This window comes from Cannabis sativa, chromosome 1 (assembly GCF_029168945.1).
Source record: "Cannabis sativa cultivar Pink pepper isolate KNU-18-1 chromosome 1, ASM2916894v1, whole genome shotgun sequence".
Taxonomy (NCBI): domain Eukaryota; kingdom Viridiplantae; phylum Streptophyta; class Magnoliopsida; order Rosales; family Cannabaceae; genus Cannabis; species Cannabis sativa.
Window position 1 is genome coordinate 60,141,819 of NC_083601.1, and position 17,501 is coordinate 60,159,319.

A 17,501-nucleotide genomic window follows, 5' to 3' on the forward strand; every position below is an offset into this window, starting at 1 on the left:
GCATGCACAACTATCAGTTTTGTCAGGGCCTCAACCTGGGTTGTCAGTTTGTTGATGGTATCTACCTCATGCTTACCAGCCACCTTCTTCGTTTGGCTTCTTTCAGTTGGCCATTGTTGGTTATTCATGACCATTTCTTTGACCAGCTGCGGCGTCTATAATTGTTTTGGTATTACCAATCAGCCCATTGTAGAAATTATGAACCAACATCCACTTTTCGATCCCATGATGTGGACATTTTCTGATGAGATCCTTGAACCTCTCCCAAGCGTCATAGAAAGATTCATTGTCCAGTTGACAAAATTATTAATTTCCCCTCGCAGCTTAACAAACTTTGCAGGAGGAAAGAACTTAGATAGAAACTTCATTGCCAAATTTGTCCATGTTGCTATAGAATTCGGTGGCAAGGAGATCAACCAACTCTTGGCTCGCTCTCTCAGTGAGAATGGAAAAACTCTCAAGCAGATGGCATCATCACTAACTCAATTGACCTTGAAAGTCTGATATAACTCCATGAAGTTTGACAAGTGCAAATTAGGGTCTTAAGAGGAAGTCCACCAAACTAGACTGAAGACTGCACCATTTGGAGTATTGCAGGCTTAATTTCGAAGTTGTTGGCATCTACGGCGGGCGGCATGATGCAAGACTTGTTGGTTTTTGTGCCCTAAATAAAACCCATTACAATCTGGTTAGTTATCAATTTAAGAAATTTGAAGTGATTTATGTTAACATGTATTTTTCATGCTTATGGTTTAATATATATATATTTAATATATGCACAAAATCAGTTAAGTCCCGAACATATATTTATTCACAATTACAGTATTGTCAACACAGTGGAATGTGATTGTGATTATATGATTCAAAAGACTAAGTCCATGTTTCATCAGTGTTTTGGATTTACACTAATGTGATAATCAGCGATGAAGTATACTTACACTTGGAGTAAGTGTTATGTTCTTTCCAGGACATTGGTAAAGTATACTAGTTTCAAATGTATGGAGTATACATTGGACTAGACCTATATTGAAATTAGTCAAGATGTTATAAACTTACCGTTGTGTCTTTCCAAGTCAATATCACTAGTTGATCTTAGATTAAAAGAATCTAAATCCTGATATGCATAGGCTCAATCTCAGGACTGTTATTCTTGTTCTTTGATTTATTAGTTAAGCCTACTTTTGGGTCAGGGTGATACGTATATTTTGGGAACATGATAGTATGACTGAGTGGGAGCGCTAACCATAAATATGGAATCTATAGCTTCTACTGGTGTATAGAAGTCAAGTGATGATTCCCTTCGAGCTTAGCTAAATAGAATTAAATGGATGAGCTCTTGTTTGAGTGACTATATCTTAGATCACTAAAACATCATTTGCAGGTAGCTAAGTGTTTTAAGGGGCCAAATACATTGAGGGGTGAAACCGTAAATTTATCCCTTCTCGGTGTAAATCATCTATATAAAGGATCTTTGATCAAATTAAGATGATAACGATGGTTAAATGAGATAGCGTATCTATATCGTGGAACATATAGAACACTCCATATAAGTCTGAGAGTGCAATTCCAAGTTCTATGAGTGGATTCAACAAGGAATTAATAAGTTAGGGAATTTACTTGGTAAATTCGGTTTGGCTTATTGGAAGCTCAGTAATATAGATCCATGGTCCCCATTCTAGTTGATGTTGGGTTTTATGCCCTAATTAAAACCCATTACAATCTGATTAGTTATCAATTTAGAATTTTTGAAGTGAATTATGATTATATGTATGTTACATGTTTATGGTTTAATATATATACTTGATATATGCACAAAATCAGTTAAATCCAGAACATATAGTTATTCACAATTACAGTATTGTCAATACAGTGGAATGTCATTGTGATTATATGATTCAAAAGATTTGGTCCCTGTTCATCAGTCTTTTAGATTTACACTGATGTGATAATCAGCGATGAAGTATACTTACACTTGGAGTAAGTGTTATGTTCTTTCCAGAACATTGGCAAAGTATACTGGTTTCGAATGTATGGAGTATGCATTGGACTGGACCGATATTGAACTTTGTCAAAGATATTGTTAACTTACCGTTGTATCTTTCCAAGTCAATGCAGAAGTTGATCTTAGATTAAGAGAATCTAAATCCTGATATGCTTAGGCTCAATCTCAGGAATGCTATTCTTGTTCTTTGATTTATTAGTTAAGCCTACCTTTGGGTCAGGATAATACATATATTTTGGGAACATGATAGCATAACTGAGTGGGAGTACTGAACATAAATATGGAAATCTATAGCTTCTACTGGTGTATAGAAGTAAAGTGATGATTCCTTTTGAGCTTAGTTAAATAGAAGTAAATGGATGAGCTCACATTTCAGTGACTGTATATCAGATCACTAAAACATCATTTACAGGTAACTAAGTGTTCAAAGGGGCAAAATACATTGAGGGGTGTAAACGGTAAATTGGTCCCACCTCGATGTAAATCATCTATATAGAGGATCTCTAAATCACATTAAGATTATTAATGGTTAAATGAGATAGCATATTGATATCGTGAAACATATGATAGGCTCTATATAAGTCTGAGAGTGCAATTCCAAGTTCTAAGAGTGGATTGAACGAGGAATTAATAAGTTAGGGATTTACTTGGTAAATCGGTTCAACTTATTGGAAGCTCAGCATATAGATCCATGGTCCCCATTCTAGTTGAGAATATACTGTTTGTAAGACTCTGTAATTGATTTATGATTAATCAATTATAATTCTAAAAGTTAGACTATGTCTAATTTGTGAATTCTCACAATTTAAGGATGAAATTGTAAATAGGAGGGTTTCTAGGTTTAATTATTAATTAAGAGACTTTGCATGTCTAATTAATAATTATTTTAAATGGTAATATTATTTAATAATCTATTTTAGTTATTAAATAATTAGTTTTGGCATTTAAAAGATTAGAATTGAAAAAAATGGCAATTTTGGAGAAATAGAAATAAAATTGAGGAAACAGCAAAATTCCAGTGAGGCCCATACACACCATGGTCGGCCACCCTTTGCATGTTTCCCAATTATTATTTTCAATTTAAATTGCCATATAATTGCTAATCAAACCCTAGCCTAAATAGGAAAGTGGTGGATCACACTAAATAAGGCAGTTATTCAATTACACAGTAAAAGAGAAAACTGTTTATTTGGAAAGTTGTGTTCTTCCCTTTTCCTATTTATAGCCGCCCCCTCTCTCTACTCTTGGTACGCTTGGAAAAGCTTTTGCTTTGCATTGTGTCACACGAAATCAAAAGAGAAAAACAAGAGAGAATTTCGAAATTCCTAGTGAGAGAGAAGTGCTCACACACAACACTCAGTACCTCATCATAGTTTGGAAGACTGTGAAGGATCACATCCAACTGAAGAACTTTCGGGCTCAGATCTTGATTATACTCTGCTACAGACAGGAATCAAGGGTTAGAGATCTGAGTGGAAGGAGACATTAATTCCGTTGCCATCACTGTAAGTTATTCTTAACTTTCATGTGTTGAGTTGCAAATTAATTTAAATTAATACAACTTAAATTAAGTAATTTTCTTAATATTTGTTGAAAAAATTAATACTAAGATGGAAATAATTCATTTTGTTTTCTTAACCATCTAAGTTTAATTTTACAAATATTAAATTAAATTTTATTTAGATTCTATTCTAAATTTAAAATTTAATAAATATATATAGATTTTAAATAAATAAATAATAGAAGAAAATACAATTTTAAATAATGAGCTTTATTATTTTAAGATATTCCATCTCCATTGTTAGTTTTACATAGCTATTGTTTTAGTGAGTAATCATCCCTAATGGAGGAACGTTCATTAGCAAGTTAGCACCGTTTAATCTCAAAAGATAAGTATGTTTGTAAGTTTTTTATATTTGTATTGATCACCCTAATGGTGGCTACTGTATAAGACTTACAAACGTATGAAACAATGGTAGAAGCTCATGAAATAGGAATTACCTTGACTCTCGCCTAAACGGGACAACGTCGGATTCTCTTTTCGATCGAATAAAAGGTTGCTAGAATGTTTGCCATTTTAGATGAGCTGACAACTCTATTCAATAGATGATAGCTTTGACTCTCGCCTAAACGGGACACTGATATCAGTTTGTTGAAAACCTTGGAAATTATTTAGGCTTGAATTTTTTTTGTATTTTCTCTAGTCATTCCTACCTGCTATGTGCTAATAATTTCTGAATAAGATTTTGTGTTAAACCATAATTCATATCTATGTGTTATCTTGTAGTATCCTGAATTGCAATGTCGAATCCCATGTTGTCACTCTTAACTGAAAATAAGCTAAATGGGTCTAACTTCCCAAAGTGGAGAGAGAACATTAACATTGCTCTCATAGGTGAAAGTGCCTCGTTTGTGTTGACTAAGCCGTCCCCTGAGCAGCCAGGTGACAATGCAACCAAAACTGTGAAAGAGAAGTTCGAGCGTTGGCAGAATGCTAACAATAAAGCTCGTTACTTCATGCTTTCCAGCATGGTTGACACCTTGAAAACAAGGTTTGCAAACAACGTTGTCACGAAATTTGCGAAATCATGACGCAGTTAACTGAGCTATTCGGTATGGCATCTATCCAGTCTCGTTTTGACGCGATTAAGAAATTCATCAACACACAGATGGAACCCCATCAGAATGTGCGTGATCACCTTCTCCAGATGGCTAGTTATTTCCAGGAAGCCCAGAATCATGGTGCTGAAATGGATCAGACTACTCAAGTGAGTCTCATCTTGAATAGTCTGACTCCAGATTTTCTGCCCTACACATCAAATTATGTCATGAATAAGAAGGAACAAGACTTTCATACTTTAGTCAATGACCTTCAGACATATGAAAATTTGATTGGAGGTCCCAAGAAAAGAGGGAATAAACCTCAGAATTCTGGAAATGGTAATAAGACGAGTAATCCTGAGGCACATGTTGCTTCTACTTCCAAATCTAATCATAAGAAGAAGTGGAAAAATGCCAAGAAGCGAGCTCAAGCTACGAAGGCAGCTAAGAACAAAAAGGCTGGAGCTTCTGGTGATACACTAAAAGGAAAGTGTTTCTGCTGCAATGAGAAAAGCCATTGGAAATCCCAATGTCCTAAGTATCTCGCAAAGAAACAAGGTATTTTCTTTATAAACTGATGTGTTTTTAGTGTATTATTATCCTTTTGGATTATTAATTCTGGACTACTAACCTTGTTTATTATTCTTCTTATAGCTCAAGCTTCTTAAACTCGGATGCTGTCTTAGCGAGTTGGATTAGAAAGCTGGATGGTGGATGGAGATCGTCTACGATAAAGAAGAAGCTCAATTTTTTGAATTAATTGTTTAGTTTTTCAAACAATTTGGAGTTCAAGTTTTGGGATCTTATTCCCTGTTTGGTTCTCATAATATTGCAAACAATTTTTTGGTTTATAATAAAGTATCTTTTTCAAATAAATTGCAATTTATGAGTTGAGCTTCAGTACTTTATCTTATCTATTACCAATTGTTATATTTATTATGTTTGTATGTGTATGTGTTTTTATTATTCATACAAATTCTAAAGGTATTTAAACTCCTTACAGAGTTATTACTACATAAACACTAGAAATTATTTCTATGTTTATGAATAATTGTTAGTTCCAAAACAATTATTTGAGAATTTGATTAATAAAAAGATCTTTTGATCTGATAGGGGTGGAGAAAAGTTAAGAATAATATGCAGTTCAAACGATCTTTTATATCAAATGAACTCTGGATTATATTCGACTCCATAGACTCTCTATCACACTTAGAGATTTACAACCTTTAGGGGTGGATCATAATCTCTATAAACTTAGGGGTGGACTTTATTCTACAGTACCCTTTGTGACACATAATTTTAAACATGGAAATAATATAATAAATTAGCTATTATCAGAATAAATCCTTGATCTTGATTATATGTTCCAGTTTAGATTTACTGTTGTAATAGTTATTGATACCATTAAAGTTCTTTGATAATGTATCACATTACCTTAGTTGAGTGGGAGAATATAAATTCTTTACCCATCTTCGTTTGGTTGATAATTGTGATAGGAACTTAAGAACACCTCTGATAAAAACAAGTCTAACCATTCACATGGATAGAAATAACTTATCAGAATTATGAGAGTAAGATAGAAGAATTCTTGCATAGTCTATTCAAAAGACTTGATTCAAGATGTCTATTCCTCATAACATTTTATGGTATCTTGATTTGATTGCTTAAATCTCTAGCAAGTAGTTTACACTTCAAATACTAGACTGCTATGTTGTTGACGTAGTCTTAGAGAAACTTACAGTTTCAGTTTAAGATAATAAGTCACAATGAGATGTTCCCAGAAACAATAGTAAAAGGTTAAAAGTTTCTAACCAGACATCTGCTATTGAGTGGGAGCCATCTGAGATGTAATCAAATGGGGAACATTAGGGGACAATCAAGAAAGATTTATAAAAGTGACCTATATGTTATTAAGGATCTATGCATTAGTGATCCCAATATCCACACCAACTCATCAAGAATTGTGAGATGGTGGTTACTCTGGGGGTGGAGGAATCATTATAGAAGAGTGTAAAAGCCCATCTATAATAATTCAAGCTTCATCAGAGAAGATATAACTTTGTAAATTTGAAATTACCAGAAAGTTATTTTACTGAAGAAAATTCTACACTGTATTATCTCAATTCCAAATTTTAAAATTTGAGAGATATGTCTTCTGTTTGTTCAGATGTACTTAATGGGCAATAAGGATTTCAGTATCCCTTGATGAGTAAAGCATATAGTTAAGGAGGTTTCATAAGTTTTATGAACCTGGTTCCAGATATATGGGTGGATTCAAATATACTACACTTGATCAGAGGATCGAGGCAAAAGATTGATTGTAATGCTCAACTTGTTTTATGTTAGTGCAAGTGGGAGTTTGTTGGGTTTTATGCCCTAATTAAAACCCATTACAATATGATTAGTTATCAATTTAGAATTTTTGAAGTGAATTATGATTACATGTATGTTACATGTTTATGGTTTAATATATATACTTGATATATGCACAAAATCAGTTAAATCCAGAACATATAGTTATTCACAATTACAGTATTGTCAATACAGTGGAATGTGATTGTGATTATATGATTCAAAAGATTTGGTCCCTGTCCATCATTGTTTTGGATTTACACTAATGTGATAATCAGCGATGAAGTATACTTACACTTGGAGTAAGTGTTATGTTCTTTCCAAAACATTGGCAAAGTATACTGGTTTCGAATGTATGGAGTATGCATTGGACTGGACCGATATTGAACTTGGTCAAAGATATTGTAAACTTACCGTTGTATCTTTCCAAGTCAATGTCAGAAGTTGATCTTAGATTAAGAGAATCTAAATCCTGATATGCTTAGGCTCAATCTCAGGAGTGCTATTCTTGTTCTTTGATTTATTAGTTAAGCCTACCTTTGGAACAGGATAATACATATATTTTGGGAACATGATAGCATAACTGAGTGAGAGTGCTGAACATAAATATGGAAATCTATAGCTTCTACTGGTGTATAGAAGTCAAGTGATGATTCCTTTTGAGCTTTGTTAAATAGAAGTAAATGGATGAGCTCTTGTTTCAGTGACTGTATATCTGATCACTAAAACATCATTTACAGGTAACTAAGTGTTCAAAGGGGCAAAATACATTGAGGGGTGTAAACGGTAAATTGGTCCCATCTCGTTGTAAATCATCTATATAGAGGATCTCTAAATCACATTAAGATTATAACAATGGTTAAATGAGATAGCATATTGATATCGTGAAACATATGATATGCTTTATATAAGTCTGAGAGTGCAATTCCAAGTTCTAAGAGTGGATTGAACGAGGAATTAATAAGTTAGGGATTTACTTGGTAAATCGGTTCAACTTATTGGAAGCTCAGCATATAGATCCGTGGTCTCCATTCTAGTTGAGACTATACTGTTTGTAAGACTCTGTAATTGATTTATGATTAATCAATTATAATTCTAAAGTTAGACTATGTCTAATTTGTGAATTCTCACAGTTTAAGGATGAAATTGTAAATAGGAGGGTTTCTAGGTTTAATTATTAATTAAGAGACTTTGCATGTCTAATTAATAATTATTTTAAATGGTAATATTATTTAATAATCAATTTTAGTTATTAAATAATTAGTTTTGGCATTTAAAAGGTTAGAATTGAAAAAAATGGCAATTTTGGAGAAATAGAAATAAAATTGAGGAAACTGCAAAATTCCAGTGAGGCCCATACACACCATGGCCGGCCACCCTTTGCATGTTTCCCAATTATTATTTTCAATTTAAATTGCCATATAATTGCTAATCAAAGCCTAGCCTAAATCGGAAAGTGGTGGATCACACTAAATAAGGCAGTTATTCAATTACACAGTAAAAGAGGAAAATGTTTATTTGGAAAGTTGTGTTCTTCCCTTTTCCTATTTATAGCCGCCCCCTCTCTCTACTCTTGGTATGCTTGGAAAAGCTTTTGCTTTGCATTGTGTCACACGAAATCAAGAGAGAAAAACAAGAGAGAATTTCAAAATTCCTAGTGAGAGAGAAGTGCTCACACACATCACTCAGTACCTCATCATAGTTTGGAAGACTGTGAAGGATCACATCCAACTGAAGAACATTCGGGCTCAGATCTTGATTATACTCTGCTACAGACAGGAATCAAGGGTTAGAGATCTGAGTGGAAGGAGACATTAATTCCGCTGCCATCACTGTAAGTTATTCTTAATTTTTATGTGTTTAGTTCATCGTTTTAGAAGTTCAATATTAGGTTGTTAAATCAACATACTTGTGAGTAGATCTAAGATCCTGGATAAATATAATTCCAACAGTTGAGACCATACAGCTTGTAAGACTAAATAATTGATTTATGTTTAATCAATTGTAATTCTAAACTTAGACTATGTCTAGTTTGTGAATTTTCACTAAGCAGGGGCGGAATTGTAAGGAAAAAAGATTCTAGGTTTATTTATTAATTAAGAGACTCTATATGTCTAATTAATAATTATGTTAAATGACAATATTATTTAATAATCTATTTTAGTTATTAAATAATTAGTTTCGGCATTTAAGTGGTTAGAATTGGAAAATTTGCGTTTTTCAGAAAATAGAAATAAAAATTGTGAAAACTGTAAAATCCAAGTGAGACCCATTAAGACCATGGTCGGCCACTTGAATAGCTTTTTCCTTTTTATTATTTTTATTATTTTAATGCCAATTAATTACTAACCTAAACCTAGTAGTTGCCTATAAATAGAAAGTGATGGCTCACACCAAAATAAGCAGCTATTCAGTAATTTAGGAAATTGCCTTTTTTCACAAAATTGAGCCATCTCCTTCTCTCTCTATAGCCAACCCTCTTCTTTCTCTTTTCCCCTTCACAATTTCGAATTACCCTAGTGAAAGAGTAGTGCCCACACACAGCTAGTGGTACCTCAATCATAGTCTGGAAGATCGTGAAGAATCCAAATTAAAGAGAAGGACATTCGAACTCAGATCTTGATAATACTCTGCAACAGAAAGGATACAAGGGTTAGAGATTTGAGTGGAAGGAGACATATTATTCCGCTGCAACCAATGTAAGGTTTCCTTAACTTTATATGTGTTTATTATCGTTTTAGAAAGTTCATATTTAGGATGTTAAATAACATATTTGTGAGTAGATCTAAGATCCTGGTAAAATAAATTCCAACAACTGGGATCAGAGCCGTGGTAATTGATTTTCTTGCAACAAATTTGGACTTAAATTAGTTTAACCTAATAAAAATTGATTAGCAACGTAATTAACTTTTAAAATATATGAAATTTGTTTTCATTTTAATATTTTAAAGTTATTTTTAAGAAAAACACTCTTAGTTTAGGATATTATTTCTAGATAAACTATTTGTATTTTTCTTGTATTTAATTAAATAAAGAATTTTAACTAACAAGATTGTTTCTGAAGCTTATTATTTCATTAAATATTCTTATTTAAGTTATAAATTAGTTATTTCTAACTAATTTTAATATCAACTTAAATTTGAATATCTTTTGAATTTAAAATTAAGTTGAGGAATTCTAGGAGTTGGTTATTGAAGATTCTAGAGATATTTTTTAAGTTGTTAAACTTAAAATGGAATATTCTTAAATTAGGTGGTTACAACTTAATTTTGATATTTCATTAAATTTATTTGGAAATTTTTAAGTTGGTTATTTTAGATTCTTTCTATAACAACATAAATTAGATATTTTTTTAAATTTTTGAAAAGATACTTAGTTAAATTGAGATATTTTCTAGATAGTTATTTCTATACCAGTTATTATTTCTAATATTATAATAGAAAAATATCAATGATTGTGAAATTAATTGTTTAATAATTAATTTTGGTACTATTCAAGTTAAGAATATTTTTCCTAGTATTAAACTAGAATTAATAATTAAGCCTTCACTATACTTCATTATTTATTTCTTGAATTTAATACATTTAATTAAATTGAAAATTAAATATCTAAGTTGATTTTCATCATGATACTTAAATATTGTTCTTTTCATGATATTTAATTAAATAGAAAATTATTTTAAGTTGGAAATTTTATAACAACTTAAATTTGAATAATTTTCAAAATATATTTTATTTATTTTATTAATCAATTTTCGAAATTGCATTTGATTATGCTAGAAGATTTTGAACTTATCTTGAAAAATAGATTAAAGTTGTAAATTAATTATTTTAATAAATTTTTGAACCAACTTAAATCAATGATTTTTTCATTTAATGATTAATTTAAAATAAATGAACTAAAATGTATTATTATTAGAAATTCGATTAATTGGTCAAAGAAAATCTAGATAGATAATATTTTTGCTTGAAGTATTTTTTCTAGTAAAGATTAATTTATTTTTTTAAGTATTTCGAAAATTGTATAATTTTATACTTTAATTTTTCGAAATACAATATATATTCTTATTGAAAATTTAAATTTGAGTTGCAAATTAATTTAAATTAATACAACTTAAATTAAATAATTTTCTTAATATTTATTGGAAAATTAATACTAAGATGGAAATAATTCATTTTATTTTCATAACCATCTAAGTATAATTTTATAAATATTAAATTAAATTTTATTTAGAATTTTATTCAAAATTTGAAATTTAAATTAAATAAATATATATTTAAAATAAATAAATAATTGAAGAAAATACATTTTAAATAATGAGCTTTATTATGATTAAGATATTCGATCTCCATTATTGGTTTTACATAGCTATTGTTTTATTGAGTAATCCTCCCTAATGGAGGAACGTTCATTAGCAAGTTAGCGCCGTAGAATCGAGAAAGATAAGTATTTTTGTAAGTTTTTTATATAAGTATTGATCACCCTAATGGTGACAACTGTATATGACTTACAAACGTATGAAACAATGGTGGAAGCTCATGAAATAGGAATGACCTTGACTCTCGCCTAAACGGGACAACGTCGGATTCTCTTTTCAATTGAATATAAGGTTGCTAGAATGGTTATTATTTTAGATGAGCTGACAACTCTATTCAATGGATGATAGCTTTGAGGCTCGCCTAAACAGGACACTGATATCAGTTTGTTGAAAACCTTGGAAATTATTTAGGATTGTTTGTTTTAGTATTTTCTCTTGTCATTCCTACTTGCTATGTGCTAATAATTTCTGAATAAGATTTTGTGTTAAACTATAATTGATTTCTATTTATCATTTTTGTAGTATCCTGTATAGCCATGTCCAATCCCATGTTATCACTGTTGACTGAAAATAAGCTAAGTGGATCAAACTTTCCTAAAGGGAAAGAGAACATTAATATTGCTCTCATAGGTGAAAGTGCCCTGTTTGTGTTCAGTGAGCCGTCTCCTGAATAGCCGGGTGACAATGCAACTAAAGCCGTTAAAGAGAAGTTCGAGCGTTGGCAGAATGCTAACAACAAAGCTCGATACCATGGTTGATCTTCAACGACACCTCCGTAAGAGTTGGGAGAATGTAATCTCTCAGACTTCGGCCATTTGCTTGATCTTCAACGACACCTCAATTATTACTGTTGTTACCTCCATTAATACCGCCATTAGCATTCTCAGCAATGATATCTTATGTTTCAGTAGTTGCTAAAACTCTTTCTTGCCTCTTGTTTCTTCTGTTTCTCCTGCAAGTCTTCTTGATTTGAGGATTAACTGGCAATATGACTCCTTGTCCTTGACGACGCATACATCTTGAATTCATGAAATAGACAAAGACAATATCGAAAGAAACAGGTTAGCAATTAGCAAGAAAAATAAACCAATGTAGAATTTAATACAATCTTATGTAATATCAATCTTTAAACAATTCCCCAGCAACGGCGCAAAAAACTTGTTACAAAAATTATGAACAACACGCAAGTGCACATAATCAAGTAATAAATTCACGCAGGTGAGGTCGAACCACAGGGAATTGATTTGAATACCACTAAATTAGACTTATGATTCTATTTGGTAGATAAATAATTTTAATAGATTTTGAAATAAAAAAAAAAAACTAGAACATTAAAGAAAGCAATAAAGGTGTTTCATCAAGGATGAGAAATTAGGGAAAAGAATCCTGTTAATTTAATTACCCAAATGTTAATGCTAATTAATATTCCTCTTTCTTTCTGTGAATGACAGATTATAAAATTAACCTAACTCTTTTCAGATCTTTTAGGTGCTAAATCACATGTTATCTATGTTGGAATTTATTTTACCAGGATCTTAGATCTACTCACAAGTATGTTCATTAACACCCTAAATATGAACTATCTAAAACGATGAAATAAACACGTATAAAGTTTAAGAAACCTTACATTGGGTGCAGCGGAATTAAATGAATCCTTCCGTTCAGATCTCTAACCCTTGTATCCTTTCTGTAGCAGAGTATTATCAAGATCTGAACCTGGATTTATTTCTCTGAATCATTGATGCTGAAACTCCTTTGCTGATGATCTTTCTTCACGATCTTCCTAACTATGATTGAGGTATTGCTTGTTGTGTGTGGGCACTACTCTAATAACTAAGGTAATTTCGAAATATGAAGGAAGAAGAGAGAGAGAGGGTGGTGGCCAAGGTAGAGAGAGAAAGGCTCAGGTTTTCTGATTTAGAAGTGTAATTTTCCCGAAGCCTTCACTATGTATTTATAGCATTCCACTAGGGTTAGGTTTGAATTATTTGTCATTAAAATGATGAAAATATCAGTTTAAAATGCCTACAAAAGTGGCCGGCCATGGCTTGATGGATTTGGGCCTTGCTTTTTGCAATTTTGCAATTTTAACACTTTTGTATCTGATTTTCTCAAAAATGCCAATTTTCCAATTCCACCATTTAAATGCCAATTCTAACTATTTAATAACTATAAATAATTATTAAATAATATTGTCATTTATCATATTTATTAATTGAACCATACAAAGTATCATAATTAACAAATATGCCCCTAACAACTCTTTCTTTACAATTTCGCCCTTACTTAGTGAAAATTTCACAAATAGACATAGTCTAATTTGAGAATTATAATTGATTAATCAAAACCAATTACATGAGTCTTACAAGCAATATTATCTCAACTAGTGCGGGGACCATGGGTCTATATAACCGAGCTTCCAATAAGTAGATCAAGAATTTAGCACTAAAATTCACTAACTTATTAATTCTTCGTTGAATCCACGCATAGAACTTAGAATTGCACTCTCAGTATATAGAATGCTCTATATGTTCCACCATATAGACGCATCATTAGTTATCCATTGTTATAATCCTAATGTGATCAATGATCCTCTATATGAATGAACTACACTGTAAAGGGATTATATTACCGAAACACCCTACTGTGTATTTTATCCTTAAAACACTTGACCCCGTATAAATGATATTTCAGCTTATGTGAAATGAGTACTCCACCATTTATGTTCGTTTGGTCAAGCTCGAAGGAGATCATCCTTTACTTACTATTCGCCAGATAGAAATAATAGATTCCATGTTTATGCTAGCGCTCCCACTCAATTGCACTACCGTGTTCCCAAAATGTACGTATCACCCTGACCTAAAAGTAGGCTTAACTAACAAATCAAAGAGCACGAATAGCCTTTCAAGATTGAGCCTAATCATAACAGGATTAAGAACATTTGATCTAGGATCAACTTGGCGATATTGACTTGAATAGATTTTACGGTAAGTTTAATTAAATCTAAGTCAAAGTTCAATATAGGTCCCTTCCGATGCATACTCCATGCATCCAACCTGAGCTTTACTTTAACCAATGTTCTGGAAAGAACATAGCATTTCTCCAAATGCAAGTAAACTCTTGTTGTAGATTATCATATCAGTAAAACCCTGTGTTTGATAAATCTAGGAAACTTTATTCACATAGTCATGTTTACTTTCCAATGTGATGACAACACAATAAACAGGATCAAGTATGTGAAAAGGGTTTAAGATGAATTTATAAATCATATAGACAAGCAAGTGATAAAGTGAACCAAAACATACACAAATGAATGAAAAATACTTCTCTTTCTTTATTGATGTTGAATAAAATAGATTACATTGAAATGGAGTTTTATTTAGGGCGTAAAACCTAACATACTCCCACTTGCACTAATATAAAACTAATTAGTACATATCAATTAGTCCTAAATTCTGACGGTGCTTTTCAAAGGCTGTCACGGCCAGGACTTTGGTAAATGGATCAGCTAGGTTGTCCTTTGTGTCAACTTTCTCAACTAGTACATCCCTTCTTGCCACGTATTCTCTGATAATGTGATAATTCCTTTCAATTTGTTTGCTTCTCTTGTTGCTTCGAGGCTCTTTACTGTTTGCTATTGCTCCATTGTTATCACAAAGTAAGACCAGAGGCTTTTCCATTCCAGGAACAACACCTATACTGGTGAAGAACTTTCTTAGCCAAACAAGTTCTTTAGCAGCTTCGGCTGCAACTATGTATTCAACTTCCATAGTTGAGTCCGATATCGCGGTTTGTTTAACACTTCTCGAAACCACTGCTCCACCCCCAAGAGTAAACACCATCCCAGATGTAGATTTCCTGTCTTCAAGACTTTCCTGGAAATCTGAATCAGTGTAGCCTATGGGATTTAAAGCACCACCCTTGTAGACTAACACAAGATTCCTTGTACTCTTCAAGTATTTCAGAATACACTTAACTGCATTCCAATGTTCATGTCCTGGATTAGACTGATACCTGCTCGCGATTCCAACAGCATAACAGATGTCAGGTCTAGTGCATAACATTGCATACATTAGACTTCCAACTGCAGAGGCATAGGGAATTTTCGCCATGTCCTCTATCTCTTGAGGATCAGTCGGAGACTGTTCCTTAGATAGACGAATACCATATCTAGAAGGCATGTTTGCCCCATTGGTGTTGTTCATGGAGAATCTCTCTAAGACTTTGTCTATATAGGTTGTTTGAGAGAGAGCAAGAGATCTGTTCTTCCGGTTTCTAATAATCTGAATACCAAGAACATAGGCTGCTTCACCCAAATCTTTCATATCGAATTGAGTGTTGAGCCATTCCTTGATGTGAGTCATTTTCTTGACATTGTTACCAATAATCAAAATGTCATCAACATAAAGGACTAGGAATACTACTATTTGGTCTTCCTTGAGTTGGTAAACACAAGGTTCATCTTCATTCTGAAGAAAGCCGTAGGTCTTGATGATTTCATCAAACCTTTTGTTCCATGAGCGAGAAGCTTGCTTAAGTCCATAGATAGACCTATTTAATTTGCAAACTTTCTTTTCATGCCCAGGAAGAACATAACCTTCTGGTTGCTCCATATAGATGGTTTCTTCAAGTACCCCATTAAGGAAGGCAGTCTTGACATCCATTTGCCAGATTTCATAATCAAAAGCAGATGCTATGGAGAGAAGAATTCGGATGGATTTGAGCATGGCAACAGGACTAAAAGTTTCCTCATAGTCCACGCCTTCTCTTTGGGTATAACCCTTGGCTAGAAGTCTAGCTTTAAAAGTTTCGACTTCGCCTCCAGCTCCTCTTTTCTTCTTGTAAACCCACTTGCATCCTATCAGATGATAGTCGTCAGGTGCGTCTACATATTCCCAGACTTTGTTCTTTTTCATGGAATCCATTTCTGAATCCATGTCGGCTGACCATCATTTCCGTTGCGGACTAGCCATTGCCTGTTTATAGGTTAATGGATCTTCATCAATACCATCACCTACGACCATATTCATTTCACCATCCAAGCCATAACGAGCAGGTTTTGTTGAAACCCTCCCACTACGACGAGGTACGGTGGTCTTCTGAACAGAAACTTTAGTAGTAGATTTCTTAGTTTGTTCAACTGAGGGAGTGGGATTGTCTTCTTCACGAGTGGAAGAGGACGGAACATTGGAAGGACTTATATCTGATAGCAATTCCTCTAGAACAACTTTACTTCTCGGTTTGTAGTCTTTAATATAGTTCTCTTCAAGGAAAGTAGCATTCGTAGAAACAAACACTTTGTTATCCTTGTGACTATAAATACTCCACCCCTAGTCTCTTTAGAATTTCCGACAAACATGCATACTTCGGTACGTGATTCAAGTTTGCCTTCTTTCTTTCTTAAGACATGAGCAGGGAACCCCCAAATTCTGTAATGGCGTAAACTAGGTGTTCGACCATTCCAAAGTTCGACGGGTGTCTCAGGGACTGCTTTAGATGGAACAACATTTAAAATGTCATTTGCCATCTGTATAGCATATATCCAGAAGGACGTAGACAGAGTTTAATAACTCATCATAGATCTAACCATTTCCAAAAGAGTGCGATTTCTTCTTTCTGCAACTCCATTTTGTTGTGGAGTGCTTGGGGTAGTGTATTGGGATTCAATTCCAAGTTCAATTAAATGATCTTTGAACTGCATATCCATATATTCTCCACCCCTATCAGTTCGCAAGATCTTTAATGATTTACCTAATTGGTTTTGGCCCAAAGCATGAAACTCCTGAAACTTTTCAAACGTTTCAGATTTCTTTTGCATTAGGTAAAGAAAACTGTATCTAGAGAAATCGTCAATGAAAGTGACAAAATACTCATAACCACCTCGGGCTTTGACATTCAAAGGTCCGCAGACATCAGAATGCACTAACCCTAGAGGGATTTTGGCACGCTCTCCCTTTGCAGAGAAAGAACGTTTAGTCATTTTTCCTTCTAGGCAGGACTCGCATACTGGCAGTTCACCTAACACGACATTTTTCAATGGACCGTCTTTGGTGAGCCTCTTGAGTCTATCAAAGCCTATATGACCTAAACGTAAATGCCATAGATAATTTTGATCATCATTATCAATCTCTTTTCTTTTGAGGTTTCTAGGTCTAGCTACACTGAAAAGTTCACTATTTAGTGCGATTTGAGTACTCGGTCTTAAAACATAAATCCCTTTTTCCATTA

At 33.0% G+C, this 17,501-nt stretch overlaps 1 non-coding gene across 1 annotated transcript; it reads left to right on the top strand.

Annotated features, from left to right (window-relative positions):
* The first annotated feature begins 220 nt into the window (after positions 1 to 220).
* Positions 221 to 326, top strand: LOC115702221 (small nucleolar RNA R71). Its single transcript, XR_004008824.2, has one exon. It is a non-coding gene; the product is annotated as a small nucleolar RNA R71 (small nucleolar RNA).
* The last annotated feature ends 17,175 nt before the right edge of the window (positions 327 to 17,501 follow it).